General features: G+C 38.2%; 1 long non-coding RNA gene and 1 other non-coding gene across 2 annotated transcripts in view; one reads left to right on the forward strand and one right to left on the reverse strand.

The window, feature by feature from the left end:
• Positions 1-27,057, reverse strand: part of LOC118355561 (uncharacterized) — an 82,881-nt gene that overhangs the window by 47,333 nt on the left and 8,491 nt on the right. The window lies entirely within an intron of this gene.
• LOC112658100 (U6 spliceosomal RNA) lies at positions 18,100-18,204 on the forward strand. The gene has a single exon (XR_003135505.1). It is a non-coding gene; the product is annotated as a U6 spliceosomal RNA (small nuclear RNA).

A 27,057-nucleotide genomic window follows, 5' to 3' on the forward strand; every position in this document is an offset into this window, starting at 1 on the left:
CCCACATTGGGCTTCCCACAGGGAACCTGCTTCTTCCTCTGCCTTTGTCTCTGCCTGTCTCTGTATGTCTCTCATGAGTAAATTAATAAAATCTTTAAAAATAATCCTGGTTCTTTTTTAAAAAGCAACAAAATACACAAATCACTAGACAGTTCATACAAAACAAAAAGGAAGAGGGCAAAAATATATAAAATAATGTATAACAAGGAATAATAGCTATTAATAAAGAAGAAATTTTAAAATCAGAAAAGACAATTTTGCACACCTCTATAGAAACAAAGTTCAAAACCTAGATGACATGGAAGATGTCTTAAGAAACCATTGTTTAATAAAATTTACCCTAGTAAAGATAAAGAAGCTTAAATAGATCAATTTCCATAAAGGAAAAAGAAACTAGAACCAGGCCCAGATGGTTTAGGAGAAGAATCCTTCCAAATCTTCACAGACCAGATAGTACTAATGCTATATAAGTTCTTTCAGAGAATAAAAACTAAAGAAAAACTACTCCCAACAAACAAAAGTCCAAGACCAGACAGTTTCACAAGCAAATTCTACCAAACATTTAGAGAAGAGTTAATATCTATTCTTCTGAAACTATTCCAAAAATAGAAGAATGACTTTGAAACTCATTCTATGAGACCAGTATCACCCTTATACCAAAATGAAATAAAGACATCATACATGGGTGACTGGGTGATGGGCACTGAGGGGGGCACTTGGCAGGATGAGAACCGGATGTTATGCTAAATGTTGGCAAATTGAATTCCAATAAAAAAAAAAAAGACATCACGCACACACAAAAAAGACACTACAGGCCAATATCTCTGATCAACATTGACACAAAAATCCTCAACAAAATACTAACAAACTGAATCCAACAATACATTAAAAAATCATTCACCATGATCAAGTAGGATTTATTCCTGGGTTGCACAAATCATTAATGTGAGAAAGGGTAAAATAGTAAGAGAAGGGATAAAATGATATGATTATTTCAATATATGCAGAAAAAAGTATTTGACAAAGCAGAACATTCATTCATGATAAAAACCCTCAACAAGGTAGGTTTAGAGGGAACATAATTCAATATATTAAAGGTCATGTATGAGAAACCCACAGTGAACATCATACTCAATGGAGAAAAACTAAGAGCTTTCCCCCTAAATCAAGCACAAAACAACTTTTATACAACCACCTTTATACACAGTACTGGAATCCTAATCATAGCAATCAAAGAAGAAAAAGAAATAAGGGGCATCCAAATCAATAAGAAAGAAGAAAAACTTTCACTCTTTGCAGATGACATGGTACTATACTTAGAAAACCCGAAAGACTCTACCATTTGCAATGACATAGATGGAGCTAGAGAATATAATGCTAAGCAAAATAAGTCAGTCAAAGGAAGACAAGTACCCTATGATTTCACTCATATGTGGGATTTAAGAAACAAAAACAAGCAAAGAGGAAAAAAAAGAGAGAAAGACAAATCAAGAAACAGACTCAATGATAGGGAACAAATTGATGGTTACCAGAAGGGAGGTGAGGAGTGGGATGGGTGAAATAGGTGATAGGGATTAAGGGGTGTACTTGTTGGGGGATCCCTGGGTGGCTCAGCAGTTTAGCGCCACCTTCAGCCCAGGGCGTGGTCCTGGAGTCCTGGGATCGAGTACCACATCAGGCTCCCTGAATGGAGCCTGCTTCTCCCTCTGCCTGTATCTCTGCCTCTCTCTCTCTCTGTGTCTCTCATGAATAAGTAAATAAAGTCTTGAAAAAAAAAAAAGGAGTGTACTTCTTGTGATGAGCACAAGGTGATATACAGAATTATCGAATCACTATATTGTCCACCTAAAACTAATATAACACTGTATGTTAACAATATTGGAATTAAAAGAATAAAAAGATAAACTCACTTAGAGTAGCAAAAAAAACATTAAAGGAAAACTTCCTAATTAATTTTATGAAGCAAATATAACATTAATATTTAATATCATTTATAAATATACATATAAAATATCCTAAGTAAAATATTATTGCACAGACTCCAGTACAGTATCACATTATGAAAATAACACACTACAGTCAAGCGTATTTGTATGAGAATTGCAAGGATTTTTCAATATTAGGAAATCTGTTAATATCATTCAGCACTATATTAGCTCTATGGAGAAAAATCATATGACTTTCCATTATAAATGCTGAAAAAACCTTCAAGAAAAATTAACACTATTCCAAATCAAAATTCTCAAGAAATAGTATTTCCTTAGCATGCCTTAATCCTAAAAAGGCAGCATCTTCTTAATGGAGCAGCATTAGAAGGTTTCCCACTGAGTTCAGGAACAAGGCAAAGATGCCCACTATCCCTATATTATTTAACATTGTACTGGACTAGTCATAGCACTTAAAACTCCTCCGCAACCCGAAAAAAATTAGAGAAGGTAAAAATTATGGAAAAAGGAAGCAAAACTATTATCACTTGTAGATGACATGGAAAACCTTACAGAATCACTAATAAAAATAACTTTAAAAGCCTCCAACAATATAGCATTGTATGAAATTAGTATGCAAAATCAAAGGCTTTCATATACACAAATTCTCAACTGAAAGATACAATGGAAGAAAAAATCTCATTTAGAATAACAATGCAAAAAACTACTTTAAAATATACCCAATATGAAGTATTTGAAACCTAAGTGAGGAAAACTAAAATTCCTCTTGAAAAACACAAACATAAAATTATACAGATGGAAAGACATCCCATGTTCTTGGTTAGAATGTCTCAATATCATTAAGATGTCACCTCTCTCTACATAATTTATAAATTTAATGGATCCTAATTTTAAAAATACAAAAATACCAACAAGCCTTTTCTTCTCTGGAACTAGACAAGTTGACACGAAAATTGACATGGAAAAATCAACATGCAAAAAGAAAACACTGAAAAAAGAAACATTATGAAAGAAAATTCGCTTCTATAATTAAAATAAATAGACAGATTAGTGTGCTAGGATGTAAAGTCCAGAAGTAGATTCAATGACACATAGAAATCTAGTATATAATAAAAGTGACATATTAAATCACTCAGGCAGAGATGGACTTTGCAGGAAATATTGCTGTTACACTGAATAGCCACTCGGAAAAAAAAGATAAAATTAGATCCATTCCTCACACCATACACAAGAATAAGCTCCTAATGAATCAGAAGTATAATATAAAACAATAAAGTATACTAAACAGAAAATATAGGCAAATTCCTCCAAACCTGCAGAAAAATGCTTTCTAACCATACTTAAAATCTGAGTGCAGTAAAAAAAAATTTTTTTTGACTAAGGAATAGTTTAAACCTACTGTATGACAATAAGCATAAGTCACAAGACAAATAATAGGGAAAATTTTTGCAATATATATTTTAAATAAAAGGTTGACATAGCAGGAACTTTTAAAATCAGGAAAATGTCAAAAGTTTTATAGAAAAATGGGCAAAAGAAATGAACAGATCAGGGCAGCCCCGGTGGCTCAGCGGTTTACCACTTCCCTTCAGCCCAGGGCCTGATCCTGGAGACCCGGAATCGAGTCCCACATTGGGCTCCCTGCATGGAGCCTGCTTCTCCCTCTGCCTATGTCTCTGCCTCTGTGTGTGTGTGTGTGTCTCTCATGAATAAATAAATAAAATCTTTAAAAGAAAAAAAAGAAATGAACAGATCATTAATTAGGAAAAAGATTATCAGTAAAGCTAAAACTCAGAAGAAGATACAATGACTTCAAGTGAAAGACAAGGAGCACCTGGTGGCTCAGTGGTTGAGCGTCTGCCTTTGGCTAGATGGGGTTCCGGAATCTAGTCCCACATTAGGCTCCTTTCAGGGAGCCTGCTTCTCCCTCTGCCTATGTCTCTGCCTCTCTGTGTGTATCTCATGAATAAATAAATTAATTTTTTTTAAAGTGAAGGACAGGATGAGCATCTTGATACTTTGGAGTCTAATTACTCTCCAACTAGACAAAGAACATCTGTCTTCTTCCACACGGTAGTTAGGCTTTACCCTTCTTTCTGTTTTGTTTGTTTTAGGTTCTGCAGTTGATTAATTTCATGGCTACGACTGATATATTTGCAAAAAATTATAGTGGATATTTGAACTCAGCAAGTTCTCTTTAATTTTCTGCAGTTCTTATAAAATCTTCAGGAAGAAAACAATAATTAGACTGGCACTTCTGTGAATGCTCAATGCAATAAAAACTAAAAGGTTTGCTAGAGTGAGGCCCATAAGGGAAGCAAATTGAACTAGCTGGTACCAAGTGTTAGGCCACAGGGCTCAGTTCTAAAAGTCAGGTCTGAGCCACAGAATCCCTCTGGGTTCCATTTCAGAATCACAGGTCAGGAATTCAAGGATCATTTATTTATCAGTACCATTTCTCAGTTTGCTGGCAGTATCAAGATTTTAATAAATGAGTCCAAAAGTTCTTCAAACAAAGTTCCTGGGCTAATGTATCTGAATGGTTCTGTCCCACAGCAACTAACAATTGCTAAATATTCAAAACAACCTAAATCCATTAAGCAAATATTTTTCCTTTATAGAAGTACAGGTATACATACACATAAACATGTTATGGATAATGGCCTAGACAGTTACACGTTGTTATAAAATGTAATTTTATTTACAGGGAGTTTACTCTGGAATGTGTTCTGCAGGCTTTACATACTTCCAATTTAATCCACAAAAACTCTGCTAGGTAAGAATTATGTTTCCTCATTTTACAGTCAAGTCAATCCTAAGAGAACATACGACTTGCTCAAGTTCATATGGATAATAAACAGTAGATCTAAAGTCCTTACCCACTCCTCTGGGATACCTGTTCAAACTGAAGAAAACGTGAACCAACATAAAGCAGCTGTCAAGTCATCAGAATATGGTAGGAAAGTACTGCACTTTTTCTGCCAGTCATACTTGCATGGCCCGTGGAGGCCACATTCAGGTTTGGAATGCAGAGACGTACTTCCACTGCGACACTTGCTCCCATAAGCCACCCATGTTCAGCCTTGGGCAGTGTGAACGAAGGCTTGAGACTCAGAAAAGAGAGTAGATATCAAAAACCAGTGACGATAGGTGTATATTTTGGAAAAGTCATCCAAGAGATTCTGATACCTTGGGGCCCCAACCCAAAGTTGAGAGTCATCAAACAAGGAAGATTAGAAGAGTTAAAAGACTTTGTTTCACCCAGTTTCTGTAATACTGCATTTAGCTTCTAACAAGGCAGTTGAGCATTGGCTCAGTTGCTGAAACTTCTGTCACTTGGGTCCAAACTGTATTTTATCTGCCTGATATTCCCAAACATCCATGGCTTATGTTTAGCCTTATTTCCCAGTTTCAGAGCCTTATTTCCCAGTTTCAGAGCCGATGCAGTTTTATTCTATGTACTTCTTTTTTGGCCATTTCATTCCATTATAGGCTTATTTTCATGCCATCACCTTTCCATGGAAGAAAACTACATATATACATACACAAGTATGTGCACACACAAATACATACACATATTTATACATGTATGTATCTATACATAATTCTTGATACACTCAAAAGAATATATGTAGTGTGTATGTTAACTTTAAGCAAAATAAGATAAAGAACACTGTATGACTATCTAAAAAACAGAAAATTGCCTTATAGCCCTTGCCTTATAGCCTTATAGTGGAGTGTGCCCTCTTCTTTTTTTTTTTTAAGATTTTATTTATTTATTCTTTATTTTTTACCATTTTTTAATTTATTTTTTATTGGTGTTCAATTTGCCAACATATAGAATAAAACCCAGTGCTCATCCCATCAAGTGCCCCCCTCAGTGCCCATCACCCAGTCACCCCCACCCCACCCCCAACTCCCCTTCCCCCACCCCTAGTTCGTTTCCCAGAGTTAGGAGTCTCTCATGTTCTGTCTCCCTCCCTATTTCCCACTCATTTTCTCTCCTTTCCCCTTTATTCCCTTTCACTATTTTTTATATTCCCCAAATGAATGAAACCATATAATGTTTGTCCTTCTCCGATTGACTTATTTCACTCAGCATAATACCCTCCAGTTCCATCCACTGTCGAAGCAAATGGTGGGTATTTGTCGTTTCTAATGGCTGAGGAATATTCCATTGTATACATAGACCACAGCTTCTTTATCCATTCTTCTTTCGATGGACACCGAGGCTCCATAAGAGACACACAGAGAGAGGCAGAGACACAGGCAGAGGGAGAAGCAGGCTCCATGGAGGGAGCCCAACGTGGGACTCCATCTCCCAAGATCATGCTCTGAGCGGAAGGCAGACGCTCAGTCACTGAGCCACCCAGGCACCCCTAATTGTTTGAAATTTTAAAATGCAATAAATGGGCTTAACAGCAGATTTGACACAGCCATAATCACCACAGCAGAGGGAGAAAAAGAATTAGAATAGTGAGAAGGTGGTAGGCACTATTTAAAGAAATATAGGCTTTAAGTTTTCCTGAGTCAACCTCTTTCACAGATCCCAGAAACAAACTGTTTCAAAAAGAACAAAAAGGCCAAATACTTTTAAAGCTGTTAAAGAGTTCAACTTGCAGTTCATATCTTCCCATGAAGAAAACTCCAGGTGTAGATTATTTTAGAGGCAAATGTTGCCAAATTTTCAAGAAATAAACTTACACAAATTCTTTTAAAGAGTAGGAAATTCATTCTAGGAGCCACCAGTTGCCTTGATAGCAAATCCAGGCCAGGTCAATACGCAAAGGGAAATTACAGGTCAATCTTGTTGACATAGGTACGGATTGAAACCATCATTCAATAATGAACACCCACAGCTGAAGGAAATGGCTAACATTAGTAAAAACAAGGCACAGGATTTACCAGCATTGAAATCAGGAAGCACTGCCAGGTATCTTCTGTGAATTTCTGCTTAAAAGGAGAGGGCACAGGAATAAATAAATAAAATCTTTAAAATAAATAAATTTTAAATAATTATGTTTTCCATTTCTTATTTTCAAATCTACCTATTCATTCATTTTTTTTCTTATGGCTCTGCTTCTCTTTCCTGTGTTAATGTATTTTATTTTGTCCTCCATCTTTTTATTTTTGTTTTTTTTAAGTTTTTACTTTAATTCCAGTTAGCTAACATACAGTGTGATATTAGTCTTAGGTGTATAATATAGTGATTCAACACTTTCTTACAACACCCGGGTTCATCACAAGTGTACTCCTTAATCCTCATCAGCTATTTCACCCAAACTTTCACCCACCTCCCTTCTGGTAACCATCAGATTGTTCTCTAGAGTTAAGAGATTCGTTTCTTGGTTGGCCTCTCTCTCCCCCGCCCCCACCCCGTATGCTTGTTCTGTTTCTTAAATTCCTCATATGAGTGAGATCATACCGTATTTGTTTCTCTATTTCGCTTAGCATAATACACTCTATTTCCATCCACATCATTGCAAATGGCAACATTTCATTCTTTTTATGGCTGAGTAATATTGCATTGTATATATGTGTGTTTACTACTTATTGTTTATCCATTCATCAGTCAGTGGACACTTGGGCTATTTCCATAATCTGGTTATTGTAGATAATGCTGCTATAAACATCAGGTGCATATATCCCTTCAAATCTGTATTTTTGTATCCTTTGGATAAATACCTTGTAGTGCAACTGCTGAATCACAGGGTAGTTTATTTTTAACTTTTTGAGAAACCTCCATACTGTTTTCCAGAGTGGCTGCACCAGTTTGCATTCCCACCAACAGTGCGTGAGGGTTACTCTCTCTCCATATCCTCACCAGCACCTGTTGTTTCTTGTGTCGTTGATTTTACCTATTCATTCTTGATAGTCTTTTGTTGTTCATTAATCTTTGCAACTGTATCCATTATGTCTTTAAATATTTTTAACACAGCTGCCTATATTCTGTAACTGACAAATTGCCAACAACTTAAGTCTATGGGAATCCAAATCTGCTGTTTTTCTGTTCTCATTCATAATGGCTTCCTTTCCAATGTGCAGAATGATTTTGATTGTGACATAATTGCTTAATCTGCAAACTGAATTGTTGAAGATTTCCTCCAGAAACATTGGCTTCTGCTTCTGCTCACTTTGGGCATCCCAGGTTCAATTTCCTCAACTGGCCTCCAGGCCAAGGCCCAGCGTCTTGGTAGCAGTGTGGCTGTTGACATCTACTTTCAGGTAAAATCTACCTCATGCTTCCATTGCCCTCTGATGTACTGGTTGTTGTATTTGTGAGAAGGGGGTCCTTGGAGTCCTCCATTGCCTCTTATGAAACCAGAGATGCCTCAAATAGCATGTCCTAGAGAGCCACACTAGCAGAAGCAGAGATCTCATTGTGGTGGCTTGTGCTATGTTAACTTGATTTAGCTGAAACTGTTTTCCCCAATCCTCTCCTTCTGTGGTTGTGGGGTTGAGTTGACCAGTAGAAACGTGAATGAGGTTTAAAAGGCAGAAGTGAAGCAATGGTCATTATTCTTTTAAAGACACAGTGACGGAAATATGCAAAGGTACCTTATAGAGTCAAGCTTGTCCTTGCCCTCCTCTGTTCTACATCCAATTCTTCCCTTCTATTGATGCTGTCGACCCACACCTATGACCAGACACATCCGTGGTAGCCAGCTTGCACAGACCTACCTATGCGGTTCCTCCTCACTGGACACACTTGGTTTCTCTAATATCTGGCTGGTGACCCTTCTCCAATGATCTGACTCTCTGCCTGGACCTTCCTTCCCCAGCTCCTTCTCAATTACATAATATATAACTCCTATAAAAATCCCTTATCCCAGGACACATGGGTGACTCAGTGGTTGAGGTCTGCCTTTGGCTCAGGTTGTGATCCTGGGCTGCTGGGATCGAATCCCATGTTGGGCTCCCTGCAGCAGCCTGCTTCTCCCTCTGCCTATGTCTCTGCCTCAATCTGTGTATCTCTCATGAATAAATAAATAAAATCTTTAAAAAAAAATCCCTTATCCCATAGCACTCATACTGTCTCTCCTCTTCTGACTGAACCCTAATATACTCCCATGGCTTTTTAATTTTGCTTAATGAATCATTTAAAAAAAAAGAGACCAGAATGTCTATATGAAGCTTTCATTCAACCAAAAACCTTTACTGTACCCCCTGCCAAATGCTAGGCACCGTTCCAATCTTGAAGAACATTAAAAAGAAATTGCTTTCAGGGAAAAAAAATTCCTAAGAGTCAAAATGTTATGAGATAAATTAATTGACAGAACTCTGCACACACCCAGCTGGGTTTGGCAGAGAAGCTTTTCAAATGAAGTAACCCTTGAGTAGAGTCTTTTAAAAAGTCTCTCAAACTTGAGAAATGTAGAACCTCTTTTTTAAAAAGATTTAATCTGTTTGTGAGTTGTATATTACAATCCTTCACCACTTTTCTCTGTTGTAACCCAAAATATCCTGTGCTGTGGCAGTCTGTGCTAAATTTCATTTGCAAGTGGTGATTTAGTTTTATCAAAACAATACCAATTGTCATATAAAATTAATGTTTAAAAAATAAAGTCATTAATTCAGAATTAACTGGTTTTATAGTTCTTTATATTTAATGTGTAAATGTTTTGGTTTTATAAGACTAATAATAAATTTATGTCTAATTTTTTATATATACATATTAAAATAACATTATCATATAATTAATTCAAGTCAGCACCATATGCTGTAAAAAAATTTTTATTTTCCTTTAGAGGAAATCTACATTGCTCAGGCTTAAGAAACATGAGAAGTCATGCTTCACTACTCTCCCTCACTATCCTAACCCTCCTCCCTCAAGAGACAAATAATCAGTAATTCATGCTGTTTGAACATCCTGAACATTTCTTTTCTTTATGTTTGTTATCTCTACCTGAGACGAGTCCCTTCAATAGTCTGTCATCACAGGATCTATAGGATCAGACACAAGTTCCTTCATATGAGGTCTCTGCACTGTGTTCTGATCTTCACTTGGTACAAGTGTGTCATTATACATCACCTGCTGCTGTTCTTTTCTCATATGCGCATGTGTATGCGCATTCTTATAAGTGTATGACCCCTGGGGTGCCAGGGTGGCTCAGTCAGTTAAGCAAGCTGACTCTTGATCTCAGCTCAGGTCTTGATCTCAGGGTTATGCGTTTAGGTCCAAAGTTGGGTTCCGCACCGGGTATGGAGCCTACTTTATAAACAAATAAATAAATAAATAAATAAATAAATAAATTTAAATATACAGATGTAAAAAAATAGATGCATGACCCTAACACAACCATCATGAACACAAATGTGTACATGGGCACTGAAATATGATAGTAGAACTAAGGTGTATAAAGGAATCAGCCTAATGATATAGAATATGTTTATATTACATTTGTTAAAACTATCATTGAAATAAAAAACAACAAAAAAAATTCTCACAGATAACTCCTAAACAATCCCCTCTCCCCTGCTGAGTAGATGCATAGTGCAGTAGCTCTCAACTACATCCATGAATAAGGAGTTCTCAGTTAAAAATTAAAGCTTTAATAGCCAATAAAACTGCCTACTAAGGCAATTATTAAGGATGATTCAACCCAAAATTAAGAGAATTAACTCAAGAAACTGTATAGGTAAAGATGAGGTATTATTAAAACAGGATGAAATGTATTAATTTTACAGTCTTGACAATAATTATCAGGAGTTCTAATAACTCAGACAATACATTCAAATAGTCTGCCTTTCCCCATTTTCTTCCAGAATTCTTCAACTTATTAGCCTAACTAATTGCTTCAGAATACCATTGTTGTTCCCACCTGCTGCTAATAGAAATAACTCCTGCAGAACTATGAACATTTAGGTGACTTGCTTCCTTAAAGGAAAATGCTAAATGTCTTGGTGGTTTGATAATTTTGGATTGAAGTTGCTGACCTAGATAGATTCATTCATTCACCTATTTGTCAAATATTTATCAAGCAACAAGAACATGCCAGAAACCATATGGCACTGGGGACCCAGTAGCAAACAAAGTCCCTGACTTCAGAATGTGTACATTCAATGGTGACAGGGGGCTTAATAAATAAGTAAATAGCATAAATTCCAATATAATAAGTATTGTAGAAAAAAAATAGCCGGGATAAGGAAAGCCACTGGAGGTAGCTAGTTTTCATAGTTAATCCCAGATATATTCAGATAAATAGGGAGCTCTTCCTCTTTGCATCCAGGAGTCTATATTAAAGATTTCTGACTCCCCCTCCTAACTTCCATCCAGATGTTAAGAGTCTGAGGCTCAGGCTGAGCATCTGACCTATTTGTTCCTCTTTATACCACATGGGAATGGTTAACAATGCCACTCCCCCTGCTTGTGCTCATACTCTTTTTCTTTCTCAAATAAATAAAATCATTAAAAAAAATAATTTGTAACTGTGTAGCGATGGATGTTACCTAGACTTATTGTGGTGATTATTTTGAAATATATACATATATGGAATCATTTTATTGTATACTGTAAACTATTATGTTTTATGTCAATTATAGCTCAATAAAAAATACATAAAATAAAAAGCTCCTGACTATGAGGTCCCAATCAATACTGGTTGAGATTTGGAGATTCAGCCTGAAGGATTAGCTAAAAGAAGTCTGAGTGTTATGAGATATTCAGGTCTAACATCTCTGACCCTGGCAACTCAAGGTCTTTCCAGGACACCGACAAACTCCCATGGTGTAGTAGATACCATGTGGCCAACATAAATTCCTAAAATTCTTGTAGTGGAATGTTCCCAGGTTCTAGCAGTTCATAAACTGTTGAGTTCCTCTGACTTATAGTACTACACTTCCTCGAAACCCTTATTAAGAATAGGGGCTGGGGTATCCAACTGGCTCAGTCAGTAGAACATACGGCTCTTGATCTCGGGGTCATGAGTCTGAGCCCCACATTGAGCATAGAGCTTACTTTAAAAAAGAAAAAGGAGGGGCGCCTGGGTGTTCAGTCAGTTAGGCATCTGCCTTCAGCTCAGGTCATGATCCCAGGATCCTGGGATCGAGCCCCACATCAGGCTTCCTGCTCAGCAGGGAGTCTGCTTCTCCCTCTGCCCTTCACCTCCCTCATGCTCTCTCTATCTCTCTCTCTCAAATAAATAAATAAAACCTTTAAAAATAATAATAATAAAGAAAAATAAAAATAAAAGGAGTAGTGGCTAAACTCAAAGGCTAATTAAGAAATCTAATAAGAGGGCAGCCCGGGTGGCTCAGCGGTTAAGCACTGCCTTCAGCCCAGGGCCTGATCCTGGAGACCCGGGATCAAATCCCACATTGGGCTCCCTCCATGGAGCATGCTTCTCCCTCTGCCTGTCTCTGTCTCTGTCTCTGTCTCTCTCTCTCTCTCTCATTAATAAATAAAATCTTAAAAAAGAAAAAAAAGAAATCTAATAAGACTGGGACTAATAGTTAAGAAACTTATATCTGAAATAGAGTTTCTCAAAGTGTAATCTCCAAACCAGCAACATCAGCATTTTCTGAGAATTTGTTAAAAATGCAAATTATAAGGCCCTGTCCCCCACACACTGAGTCAGAAATTATGGGACAAGGCCCAGCAACTGGTATTTAGCAAGACTTCCAGATAATTCTGATGCATATTAAAGTTTAAGAACCACTGATCAGAGGTACCCTAAGATGATATCATCAATATTATGAAGAAGCAGCCTAGGAGTAAACAATCTGTTCAGACAACACACCTAAAACTTCCAAGAACATGGCAAGCTGATGGAGAAAGTAAATCATTAGACTCTTCTTTGTTTGTTTGTTTGTTTGTTTCTTTTCTAAGAATTGGGTGCCAGTAACATATGGAACCAGTTAAGTCCTCTGGTCTAAGTAGCTGGCCAGAATTTGGATCCAGATCTGGACAGAAGGCAGAGGCGTTTGCAGAGGCCAGAGAAGCAATCATAAGAAGAAGAAAAAAGTTCCAGAACACGAGCAGATTTTAATATTTTATGGTAGAATTGGCCATTCTCATGCTCCACCCCATACCATGCCACACTGAAAACATACCCATCTGCTTTAAGCTCAGTCCCACCCTGCCCATAAATTATTTTTTTGCCCCCCAAATATGGCACACATTTAAAAAGACGTCACTGCAGTTTATGGATCTGTGTGTGTGTGTGGGGGGGGGGGGTTTGCAAATGCAAGGGCCATTAATTGTATTCACATCTGTGGCCTTCCCCATTCTAGAACACTTTAGGCTTTCAGTAATGCATTCTGTATTGAATGCCAAGGAAGAAAGCCTCCTTTTGTCCCTCTTTATGTAGTGATTTCCATAAGCTCTCAGACTCTAGCAGCACATGAAATTTGGTCCCTTAGTATTTTGTTGATAAAAATAGGAAAGGGGTGCCTAGCTGACTCAGTGGGTGGAACATGTGACTCTTGATCTCAGGGTTGTGAGTTGGAACCCCATGTTGGGCAAAGACATTACTTGAAAGAAAGAGAAAGAAAGAGAGAGAGAGAAGAAAGAGTATCCTCTAAGATAAACATCATTACTAACTAAAAGAGAATGGGGGAAAAAAAGAGAGAATAGATGTTGCACTTGGTAGAGAAATTTAGATCTTATAATCAAATATACCTATAGCTCCAGTTTCAGAACCCTGGACTTAGCTATGAGAAAAGTCCCTTTCTTGGCTAATTTCAAAGGTTAATGAAGGTTAGTACAGCCTCAGGCATCTATGAATTCAAATGGCAGGCAAATGGTAAAGACAGTGAAGTGCACCTTTGGTACCCCAGGCCCGCTTCCCCCTGTCTCTCTGTAACCCTCTGTCACCTCCAGGTAAACCTTCTTCACCACCCACATCCAATCAGTCAAATTACTCCACCTTCACAGTGTCTCTCACCCATCACTTTGACCCAAATATCTAAGGCTGTGTAAAAACAGCATTGTCAGATTTCATAAATGTGCAATGATGACTCAAACTGAAAAGAGACATTTTGTCTACAAGGGAAACAGAGCTTGTCAAAGAAATTCGTATTAAAATCAGATAGCCCTCAAATTATAGGTTAGAGAGCTTTATTTTTAGAGATAAGTTTTAGGCTTTGTACTATTTCTCAAAAACTAAATTTAAATAAGTGACCCTTCATTTTAAAAACCAGGAATAGTATTTTACTGTTATGAATCCATTAAAATTTATATTTGTCAATAATTAAGATAATTTCTGGGTATTGGAGAATTTTAGTTTTTAGACTCTGTTCTCCTTACACTTGAAATTGAATAGCACTTCACTGTTTTGCCCTGTAAAAACACTTCATTCTTTGGGATGCCTGAAGTAAATCAATAAACATGTCTTTTATGTTCATATACCAGTCACTTAATAGTTGGTAAAACTGAATGCACTGCCTTCGTGCCACCTTCAGTAAAGTCAATATCCTCCTTGTCGCTCTCAACATTGCCTAAATAGATATTTTTGAATAGGCTGCTGCTAAGAGTCAAGTTCCCAAGTATTCTTTGAACTTTCCTCTTCCTTCATCTCTACTTTTTTTTTTCCTCTTTGTGTTTCTCCCTGACAACAAAAGGTCTAAGGAAAATAAGCCAAGGGTGAAAATATTTACAGGCTGTGATTCAGAGAGTTTCCATCTGGGACATCTACTTGAAGGAAAGTGTGAGATTCAGGACTTTTCATTTACTAGCATTCTCCCTTGTACCGGGTATGGGAGGTCTCCTTGGTGTTCTCTTCTTTATCACCTTGCTGGTGGCCTGTCACACTGCTCTGTGTAGCAACCTCCAGGCCACCCCAGGAGGAAGAGAATGATCAGCTTATGAGGACAGGCAGGAACAACATGCCCCAATAGTCCTGCCAGGAAAAGCAGACCACAGCACAACCCGCTTTGGCTCTCCCCTTTCCCTCTGAATTACACCATCAGATAATATTTACAGGGAAGGAGTAAAGCCCCTCTGATGGAACTCAGTTGATGTACCCTGTCCTAGAAGGGGAAACACTTACACTGAGACCCAGTGAGAGTCAGGCCTCCCCTCAGGGGGCACCCCAGCCTAGAGGGAGGATGTACAGGGAATAGCCAGTGCTCTGCATTTTTAGTAACTGGTAGCTTTCCATCAGACCACAGGAGGCTCTCGCAAAGCACCCAGGGGGGTTCAACCCAGGATGCTGGGAAAGTAACATTACAATTCAGCAGTTAAAAGGGACATCAGCGTAACTTTGGGGAAGGAAAGACTCCTTTATAGAAAAAAGAGAGGAAGCTACAAAGACAACAAGAAGGAAACAAAAGACTAGGAGGAAAAGTTCTGCAGACCTGGCAGGAAAACTATAAAACTTAGAACTATAGAAGAATAGAAAAAGTAAACCATATACAAGATAAGAGATAGCTCTGACTTCTTAAAAGAGAAGGCTAAAAAGTGGATGAGTGTTTTAAGTCGTTGAGAACCATTTTATAACTCATTCAAAAAGCAAGAGGCAAGGGTAAACAATGAAAGGGTTAGAGGGTTACATAGGGAAAAGAACCTACTGACAGCACGGGTTGATGAACAACAAAATGAGTTATAGAGTAGTTGTGGAATTTAATTATTTAGAAAAACATAAAAAGTGAATTCTAAAAATCTGCATCATCTAGCACCTACCATTCCCCTAGCACTTTATAGTTACTGCCCTGGCTACTTTGTAAGGCTGTTACAATTAAATAATACACCTGGACCACACTGATATTGAGCACTTTTGTTTCTTTCCATTCAGTCAGGTTTGTTGAATGAATGCTCCCCGTTCTCAACTATTTTAAAAATGGCATCTAGTCTAACCCCCAGGACAATCCTGTGAGGTTAGGAGGAAACATAACGGTGTTTATCTTTTATCCTAAGGCCCATGGAAGCCAAAGGTGTAGTTCTAGGTCACAGAGGTAGCCACTAAGACGGTGTGAAGCATAAACTCCCTGTAAAAGCACTTTTGAAAGATTTTAGTGCTAGTTCCCACTTCGAGAAATTCATTCACAATATGCTCTATTATAATAACGGTGGGGAGAAAAAGAAACAGAAGAACTCCTTGATCTAGTTCATTTACTTGGAAGAATGAGTACATCCTGTGACATCTTCCTAACGTTGGAGAATCTGGGGCACTTGTTATATTTGGGAATATTTGTCCAAGCGTTTTTGTATAACCACTCTCAACCAACAGTGCTAATAAACTAAAATATACTGTGTTGCATTCATTGCCCTGAAACAAAAAGCTGCCTTTTCAACATGACAGTTAACTGCAATGAATGTTTTCTGAAAAAATATTTTTGGTTTCCTAAGTCACACAGTCAGCTTTCATATTATGCATCAAAAACAATCTTCCAAGTTTAAAAAAAATCACAACTATTTTGTAAATAAAATGTTAAGCCAACATGAACCTGAGAATCTCTCAAGGATAGACTTAAAAGCAAGGATAGACTAACAATTGATTGTAAATGCATCTGTTATAATTAATAAAGATAATGTCAATGATGGAAATGAAATTTCTTAAACAATAATTAACATCTAGATGATTCAGTTTTTGATTATTTGGGTTGCAAGGTAATGGGAAAGAGCCAAGAAAACCACTGTTAAATAACTATCCAACTACAACAATAGCGCTGAATAAAAATGCAGGAAGAGAAAAGGAAGCAGATGGTGGAGAGAAGGAACGGGCAGGGCTATGGACCAGACATTTAGATTCATTTATTCTACATTAGTTTGCCCAGTAGATAATTTCAATGCAGTCGAAACTGACTCACAAAGAAATTAAGTGACTTGTCCAATATCATAAGTAAAAGTAGAAGCTAAGATTTGATTCCAGACATCTCAAGATTCCAAAGCTTAAATGCCCAGAGTTCATGGGTCTGCACATACTCACCTCTCCCTGCTTACCTCTCTCCCTCCTTGCTCCCACACCCCAGCTTCAGTTACTTCAACAGGACAGATTCTTTCCTCCGCCACAACTACTAACCTGCCTTTTCTTTTGCTTAAGAAACTCTTGTTCCCACTCTATCTTGCTGGTGCTTTCTCAGCATAAAGAGTCACTTCCTCACAAGGTGGTACCCCAATCCAAAATGCGATTCCCCTGGTATATGTCTTTGTAGTACTCAAGTCTATCCCATTTCATTCATCATGTTTTGTAATTATGTATCTGATGCTACCCTCCCCACTAAACTGCAAGCTTTATCAGTGCAGTGATCACATCTGCGTGCTCTTTATTCTCTACCCAGGAACTAGCACTGAGCCCAACACACAGAACGCAGTCAATAAATATTTCTGAGTGAATGAGAAAGTGAGACATGGGAATTGTCCAAAATTATCCATTATCTAAGATGCCCCCAGTTCTAGACTATCCAATACCATTAAGCTAGCCAAGAGCATTTAGAATTTATGGTGGTAGAAGACTTCTTGAGACTGCTGCTGGTGCACCAAAAGGGAATGTTAGCAATGAGAAAAGAGATTGTTGCCCACTTTATCAAAAACGCACTAATCAAAACACACGGGAGAAAGCCCTGGAAACTTTATGGACCTGAAGCCCCTCACCATGCTGGGAAATCAGCATTGTCTGGGGGATTGACAGTCACTCACTGGGCCAAGAAACCGCGGCTTTTCCACATTAGTGTCATAGGCATCATAGTGTGTCTGTTCTGGGTGACCACCAGACAGTCTGATTAAACTACGTGTCTAGTCTCATTACCAACTCTTCAACATTAATTACTACAAACAAATCCAGCCTTACTCTTTTTGAGTTTTATACTCAAAGGCACAGCCTGTCCCTCCAATGATGTTCCTGATCTTTATTCTGGGTTTCACTTACAACAAAATTGGCCTGGGTAACTTCCCGTGGATGAAAAACTAATGCATCCTAGTTAAATAAGGATTGAAGAACCAGTCAAAATACCTTAGTTTTCATTCAGTTCTGTTACCGCCTAATGCACTTGGATGCCAAATAATTTTAACCCCCCACTTAATTATCTTAACTTTTCCATCTATAAAATTATAATCATCACTCTGACAGACTTATAGCTAGTCTGAGGGCCTGTAAGATTCTCAGAGACACCAGGATAACTGACCCTTGCTCTGACTCTGCAACTCTGAGACCAGAAAGATCCTAGACCAGACTGTGCTAGCCTAGGGAGAATAAATAAGTTAAAAGAAGGTGTGGTGCTTGCTTCAGCAGCACATATACTAAAATTGGAATAATTCAGAGATTAGCATGGCCCCTGTGCAAGGATGACATCGAAATTTTGCAAAATGTTCCACATTTTTAAAACTGGGAAGAAAAAAAAAGAAGGTATGTTGATGCTTCTTTTATACCAGTCTCTATGGTCATTTTTGTGTAATATCAAGATTGATGATCTGATCATAAGGATCCAGCAGGGCTTGGAAGAAGGAGGGGGTTGCCTATTCTTCAGTGACACTTCCTCCAAGTCCCAATGTGTACCTCACTCATTCAGACTTAATCAAATACAATGATATTGAAGCCCTTTCTGGAAGACTCAGAGGCTTACACACTGCGTCTGTCATTGGAGAACATTGTTTAACTTTTTTATTGTGCAGCACTTTCTTCTACCTGCATTGGTTAGATACACCTTGACTCATTTCCTAGGTAGTCGTTGTGACTGGCCTCTGTATCCGTCAGCACCTACAGTTGATACGTGTCAAAAGGGTAGGCTCAAATATGCTTTGGAAATAGAGAAGGTATTTCACAAATACAAGTGATTGCTGCCAACTGTCTACAAAGATGAATTTTTATCTTGTTTCTTTTCTATAATAAATAGATATCATATGGTATTTGCAATAGGCTTAATTCAGATTCTACTGCTGCTTAGAGGTTTTGTGTCTTTAGAGAAATCACACTCTCTCAGAGCCTGAGTATCTTCATCCGAAAAGTGGAAACTCCATAATATTATTACCTATCTCATAAGGTTGTCATGAGGCAAAAGACACTGGAAGTACGTAGTGCTGTGCCAATACACTGATGGTGAGGATATTTTAATGTGAAGTCAGTAACCCAAAATTTGAGAGAAGTAAATGAATTTAAAGGCTCTACATCAGAATAATTTATGCTGAAAACAACAGAAAATTGAACTCAAACTGCCTTAAATAGTAATGGGAATTCATTGGCACCTGTACCTAAAAGTCCATAGGAAATGTAAGCCTCAAGCATTACTCATATAAGTTCTGGCTAGACTTCTCTAAAGCTCTACTGACTATGCCTTATTCCATACGTTGCCTCTCCCTCAGGCTGGCATCCCCCACCATTGCAAGATGCCTGCCAGCAGCTATCAGGGCAACATACTTTCCCCTTAAAATCCAGGGAAGAGAGAACATGACATCTCACAATGAACAAGAATCTCAGCTTTGGAGACCCTTGAACTAGCCATTGTGGAGAGGTGAATGCCACCTGGTGTGTAAAACTGAGGAGACTCAGTAGAGTTGTTATACGGGGAGAAAGGTGATATGAATGTCACACAGACAACCACAATTGTAGTAACACAATAAAGTAACACAATAAATGCTCAGTGGGTGACAATGCATTCCAAAGTTGTTGTTGTTTTAAGGAAATAACTGAAAAAACGTTGAATTCTGAGGTTTCTAGGATCCTAATGAGTCAGATGGCAGGGAGAAGGAGGATAGAAGTAGCTGGCAAGGACTCTGCACAACAGAAATCCCAATGTGTAAGCTTGCTCAGGAGGAAGCCTACTGTCCCCTAGGGGCACCCAGAGCTGAGCACCACTGGCTTAAGGACAATTTTCTTTCTTTCTTTTTCTTTTTCTTTTCTTTTCTTTTCTTTTCTTCTTTTTCTTTCTTTCTTTCTTTTCTTTCTTTCTCTTTTAGATTTATTTATTTGAGAGAGAGGGAGAACATGTGCAAAAGTGAGCTAGGAAGGGACAGAGAGAGAAAGAGTCCTTAAGCAGACTCCTTGCTCAGCACAGATGCCCACACAGGACTCAATCCCAGGACCTCAAGATCATGATCTGAATGGAAACCAAGAATTGGAAGCTTAACCAACCAAGCCACCCAGTCACCCCTGCTAGAAAATTTTTATTTATTTTATTTTATTTTATTTTATTTTTTATTTTTATTTTTTTACCTTACTGGAAAAATTTTAAATGAAAGTTCCTCAAATTACTCTTCCATAGGAAATCCACAACACTTCCATCTACCACTGGAAAGGCAAAAACACTTGACACAAATGCTATCTCTGCTTAGAAAAATAGTAAAAGCCCCAGGACAGATCTCTTAAGATGATTTCCTTTTGCCTGAATAAAGCATTTTTTGGGTCTTGGGTTCATTTGATTGTAAAGAACTGAAATCACTCAAAGGACTCAAAGGCATAAAGGGAATTTCTTGAATGAATACCAAGTATCTCCCAGCCAGGAAGTACAACTGACCTCAAAAAGGAATAGGGGCCCCTGGTGTTCTCAGGCTCTGGATTAGCCATTTCTGGGCTAGTTCATCATTGGTACTTTGGTGTTCAGTCATCGAAATGGACTTTATTTATCCTTTGAGCCATGGGGAAAGTGTAAGACAATGAAGAAACTGTGAGCTGCCCCTCACCCCCACACCCATTTGCCTCTTCTACTCAACCTATACAGCTATACAGAGACCTCGGCCAGCAGTAACCTGGTCCTCACTAATTCTCTCTGAAGCAGAAATTTCCATTTGTATAGGAAGACCCCATATTTATGAGAGTTCAGGCTCCACCTGCCTGATGCCAAATGGGAGATTAATGAAGAAAAATGATTCATCCAGTTGACAAATATGTATTGAATACCCACCGTATGCCAAACCTGGTTCTAGACTCTGGGAATAAACGATGAGTAGGGCAGACCACCCTCCTGCCCAACCAACCTTCCATTCTGGTAGGGAAGACAGGCAAGAAATATGCAAATATATAATGTAATGTCAGGTGCCCTGAGTGCAATGTGGAAAAACGAAACAGGATTGGTGGATAGATTGATGGGTGAAAGGCACCTGGGATGCCCAGTGGCACCAGGGCTCAGGGAACATACTGCATGATTCTGGCATGAACCTGGCACTTTAGTCATTCAGCCAGAGCTCTACTGTGCTAAGGACAGGATACACTGTCATGCCCAGTGCTGCGGGACAAACAAAAGGGCTGGCCCTTTCTTTACTGCAATTGAAGATGTGATTTATTATTATTGTTATTACTGTGACTATTGTTATTACCACTGTTGGCTTTGGCAGTGGAGTTCTCTGTTGTTTCATAATCTGATCCTAAAAGAGGAGTAGCCCTGGTGGCTCAGCGGTTTAGGGCCACCTTCAGCCCAGGGCATGATCCTGGAGACCCTAGATCAAGTCCCATGTCAGGCTCCCTGCATGGAGCCTGCTTCTCCTTCTGCCTGCGTCTCTGCCTCTCTCTCTCTCTGTGTGTGTCTCTCATGAATAAATAAATAAAATCTCTAAAAGAGGCCATTGAAATTCATAGCTCAGAGGATATTTGGGAAGCAATGCAATAGAATGATTTAGAGCAGAGGTCAGTAAACTAAGGCCCACATGCCAAATCCAGCCTACTTTCTGTTTTAATGTCTGTTTTATAAGACTGAGTTTCTTTAGGTTTTGTTTTGTTTTGTTTTTACATTTTTAAGTGGCTGGGGAAAAATAGAAGCAAATGAAATATTTTATGTGATATGTGCAAATTATGTGAAATTCAAATTTTAGTGTCCATAAAGTTTTGCTGGAACACACACACACATACACACACAAAGGAATAGGGGCCCCTGAATGGCTCAGTTGGTGGAGCATGTGACTTCTGATCTCAAGGCTGGAGTTTGAGCACTGTTCTGGGTATAAAGATTGCTTAAAGATATATTTTTTTTTAAGGAGGGGGTAAATGAATTAATTTGACCAGGAAGTAAATGCCCATTTGTTTTACTCTTCTGTCACAACTGACTTGCGTGGCTTAACTTGCCCATAGGTCAGCCTTGGCTTTATATATTCCTTATTTGAGAGCCACTAGTGCAATGCTAAGTGGTTCCTATAAGCCAGTTTCAAACTTCTGGGAAAAAGAGCCCACTGTTACATCTAAGCTCAGGTGTCTGTCCTTGCCCAAACAACAGGGTCATCCAGTAAGGTCTGAAGCATACCTAGGAGGGGTTTTATCATTGGGCTTTGAGAAGGGGAGTGAGCAGGAAGGTCAAAAAGACCAGTATGTATATGTTAGACATGTCATTCCTTTCATCTTCTATCAAAGTGCAGTCAGTGCTACATGATTTCATAAAAACATCAGAAACAAGTAGAGAAACACAGATTAAGTATAGGCAACTAATCTCTCAGCTTGGCCCTATTCTATCTTTGTATGTACCTTTCATACAGCAGAATTTCTTAGTGCTGCATTTTTCTCACCTGCCCAATAAAAATAATCATATTTGTTCTTATAACTAATAGGATTACAGAGAGAATAAAGAAATAATAGATGTGAAAATGCATTAAAACATTAAAATGATGTTATTTATACTCTGCCCACTATAAAGCATCTCCTCTGAATTCCAACTCAAACCCACTGTTTCTAAGAAAATACTGACAAGTTCAAGGATTATTTGTTAAATCAGCCATTTTGTGTTAATCCCCCTAGGAGACACACAGTTTATGTCTTCCACGTAAGTGTGTGGTTCAGTGTTTTCTGGTTACATGGTTACATAGCATACATATTCTGCAGATATGTGGGAAGAGAGCAGAATAGATTATAGAAAGGCAGAAAAGTAAAAAACAAAAGCAAAAAATAGCAACAAAGTAAAAACAATAAAGAAACTTCACCCCCCAAAACAAAAATAGATATGGGAATAACAGTCTGCAGTGATATTGTTCCTTTTCCACTAAAAACAAAAAAGAATGGAAATAGGCTGCAAATGAGGAATTAATATTCAGTATGAGAAAAATTCTCGAAAATGAGAGCTGCTAAGCTTTCCCTATGAACAACAGCATGGGATTTCTCCCTCTCATGCAGGGGATGATGCATTCTTTGACTGCAGAATTTCTTGCATTCATCTTTGTTTCCCCAGGAGCCAGCATGGCACCTGCCGCTGTAGGCGCGGAGTCCATATTGTTGAGGACATGAATGTTCAGAGATAGAGAAGGAGCCATTCTTGGCTCTTCTTTGATCTTGATTCAGCAAACAATCCAATTATTTAAAAAATTAGTAAGATGAAGCAATGTACATTCTAAGTGGCTATGATATTAAGGAATTAATAATTCTTTAGGTATGATAATCCTAATGTGTTTATATCTAAAAAGAGAGTCCTTATCTTAGAGAAAGATCTTTAAAAATCAAAGATTATCTTTAATGGGGATTTAATTGGAATTTCTTCAAAAGAAACAGGGTAAGGACATGAAAGAAACAAAAATGGCCATACACTGATCATTGTTCAAGGTGAGTAATAGATAAAAGTGTTCACTATAGTATTGTGTCTGCCTTTTGCACATGTTTGAAATTTTCCATAACAAGCATCTTTTTAAAAAAGGAAAGAAATGTAAAACATAAAATGCAACTCATGGACTTAAGGTATAATCTGAATTAGCTTTGGTCATGCAACAGCTTCTATTACAATTATAACACTGTCAATCTTAAATAGCTCAATCTAAAAACAGCTAAAACTTGCTTTTCTTCTGTTATCCACAAAAATGATTTTCAGTACCAATTAAATTTAAAATAATTGTGACTTTTCAGGGTAATATAAAGCTCAGCAAATCTCATTACTATGTGTGTCATACTTAGTGCAGTATTCCTATTAAAGATGTTCTTTAGTGTAAAATGTTGGCTAAGAAATTTAAATAAAATCTTATTTTAAAATTTCTAAAGATATTGGCCAAATATTCAATCATGCCTTCTGATTTCAAAGATTGAAGAAATTGTCAAATGGAAGCATTTCTCTATATTCTTTAAAACACTTGTTTTTGTTTTTTTTAATAGGATTTGCATTTATTTATTAATTCATGAGACACACAGAGATAGAGGCAGAGACACAGGCAGAGGGAGAAGCAGGCTCCATGCAGGGAGCCCAGTGCGGGACCTGATATGGGAACCCCGGGATCACACTCTGAGCTGAAGGTCGACGCTCAACTCCTGAGCCACCCAAGTGCCCCCAAAACTGGTGTTATTGAAGACAATGGCCTTTATATTGCCTACAGCTCTTTACATATGTTCCAAATCAGCATTTTTTTTATAACTCAGTTCCAGGAAAAAAAATTATGTTCTGAGGAGGATAAATCCTTTTAATCATTCAACAAATTGTATAATATATATGTATGTGTGTATGTGTGTGTGTATATATGTGTGTGTGTGTATATATATATATATATATATATATATACACACACATTTTTTTTGTCTAGCTTTCCAGGAAACTCAAAACTAAATTCAAGTATCTCTGCTCTTTCTATGTGTCCCCTTTCCTTTTAACATGGCTTAATTTTTTTTATGAGTCACTTATTATAAAACTGTATCCTTTAGAATTAGTAATAACTTAAGTCACTGATGCGGATTTTATCTACATTTTAGCACCTTTCAAATCAGTATGCATCTTAAAATCAGTATAGTTTTCCCAGAAGCAGTTTTTTCTTATTTAAAATTACATTAATAATGATGAGTCATATTTTATTACAGCCCCGATTTGAAAATATTAAAATGTCTTCGACAATTATTCTGTAACATGAAAATATTATCATAGCAGAACAGTAAAAACTAGGGGTGGAATTAAGTCTTATTAAATACTTCAAGTCATATATGCCATATTTCAAAGAGCTGTCTCTCATGCCTGACTTTTTAAAATTAATGTGTAATAAAGGAAAGGAAGATGGCAGCAGAGTAGAAGGACCTTATGCTCACCTTATCCCATGAATACAACTAGATAACCATCAAATAATCCTAAGTACCCCAGAAATTGACCGAAATTCCACAACTAAAGGTAGAGAAGAGACCACATCAAAGAAGGTAGGAAGTATGGAGACATGATTTGGAAGAGAAGCACATCCTGGCCGCTGTTGTAGAGAGAAAGCCATTGTTGCAGAGAGGTATGAAAAATAGACTAGCACACAGGGGAGTGCTATGGGGATGACTCCCCATAGCAATTGGCTTGGAAAGCAAGAGTGGCTGAATTTCATGAGTTCTTGCAAGCAGCAAGGCTTAAAGCCTCAAGTTCTAAAGGTCAATGGCCTTGACTCTGGGAGATCCTGAAGGTATTGGGGCTGATCTTAGAGAGAAGACAGGCAAACAGCCTGCAGACATACCCTGTGGAAACAGCAATCTGAAGAGTGCCTAGAGCACACAGTGGAGAGGTTATTTGCTCTTTAAAAAAAAAATTATTTATGTATTTGAGAGAGCCAGCAAGAGAGAGCATGAGCTCTCTCATGGAGGGGTGCAGGGAAAGGGAGAAGCAGGCTCCCCAATGAGCAGGGTGCCCAATGTGGGGCTTGATACCAGGACCCTGAGATCATGACCTGAGCCAAAGGTAGTTAATGACTGAGCCACCCAGGTGCCCCAATTTGTTCTTCTTGAGGCATGTTCCAGAGAGGCAGCATTCATAGAGAGACCCCTCTGGGACAAAGGAACTGATCAGTGCCATTTCCCTCACCATCCCTCAACATAAGCACAGGGTCACCTGTAGGAACAAGTGCAGCACCAACACTCACTACCTAATTTGCTTACACCAATACCTGACCTCTATGCTCTGGTGGAACTGCCCCTCCCGGTCATTCTTGCCTCAGTCCCAGCACACCAGGCCTTTTCCCCCAGACCACCAGCACAAACCCCCTGTCCAAACCCATGTCTCCCTGTAGGGGAGCTTTGCAGAGTCTCAGTTCTGGCAGCGGTGGCAAAAGGCCTCATTTCACAAGCAGACCAGAGTTAAAATGCACTGCATTCAGGCTAGGGACCAAACACTGACTACAACAGGCAAAGAGAGCCTCTGCAGATGATTCACCTAAAGGATAAAGCAGCCAGGACACAATAGCAGAGTGCACACAGCACACACTGGAGACACTCCAGGAAGCACTAGGCCCTGGGGAATAGGAGACACTATACTGCAGGGCACTACAGGATCTCTTCTTCATAAACCCCGCCCTCAATAACAAGATATATAGTTACTTTCCTAAAACACGGAAACAGGCACGGAGACTTAGACAAAATGAGAAGACAGAAGAATTTTTCCCAAATTAAAGGACAAGGCCACAGCCAAAGATGTAAATGAAACAGATATAAGCAATATGGCTGTTGAAGAACTTAAAAGCAACGATAATAAGTATACTCACTGACTTGAGAGATGAGTGGAGGGTATCAGTAAGACTATTAACACAGAGATAAGGAATAACATAGCAGAGATAAAGGGCTCAATAAGTGAAGTGAGAAACACTCTTGATGGAATGAACAGTGGAAGAAACAGGAATGAATTAATGACCTAGAAGACAGAGTAATAGAAAGTAATCAAGCTTACCAAAAGACAGAGAAAACAATTACGCAACATGAGAATAGACTTAGGGAACTCAGTGACCCCATACATACTCCAAATGTAGTAACATTCATATTAAAGGAGTCCAAGAAGAAGAAAGAGAAAAGGGGGCAGAGAATTTATTTGAAGAAATAATAGCTGAAAACTTCCCTAATCTGGGGAAGGAAACACATATGCAGATCCAGGAGTCACAGAAAATTCCCATTAAAATCAACAAAAGCAGAGCCACACCATGACGTATTGTAATTAAAATGGCAAAATATAGTGACAAAAAAATTATTAAAAGTAGCCAAAAGAAGACAGTTACATATAAAGGAAATCCCATAAGCGTATCAGCAGATTTTTCAGCAGAAACTTTCCAAGCCAGAAAGGAGTGCCATGATATATTCAAAGGGCTGAATGAGAAAAACTTGCAGCCAAGAATACTCTATCCAGTAAGGCTATCATGCAAAAAAGGATAGATAAACAGTTTTGCAGACAAACAAACACTAAAAGAGTTCATAACCACTAAACCAGCACTACAAGAAATACTAAAGAGGACACTTGGAGTGGAAAAGAAAGATAAAAAATGACAGGTGGGAAAGATAAAAAATGAAGGTGGGAAACACAGAGCAGTAAAAATTAATATTTCTGTAAAAAAAAATCAGTCAAA

This window comes from Canis lupus, chromosome 8, assembly GCF_003254725.2.
Source record: "Canis lupus dingo isolate Sandy chromosome 8, ASM325472v2, whole genome shotgun sequence".
NCBI lineage: Eukaryota > Metazoa > Chordata > Mammalia > Carnivora > Canidae > Canis > Canis lupus.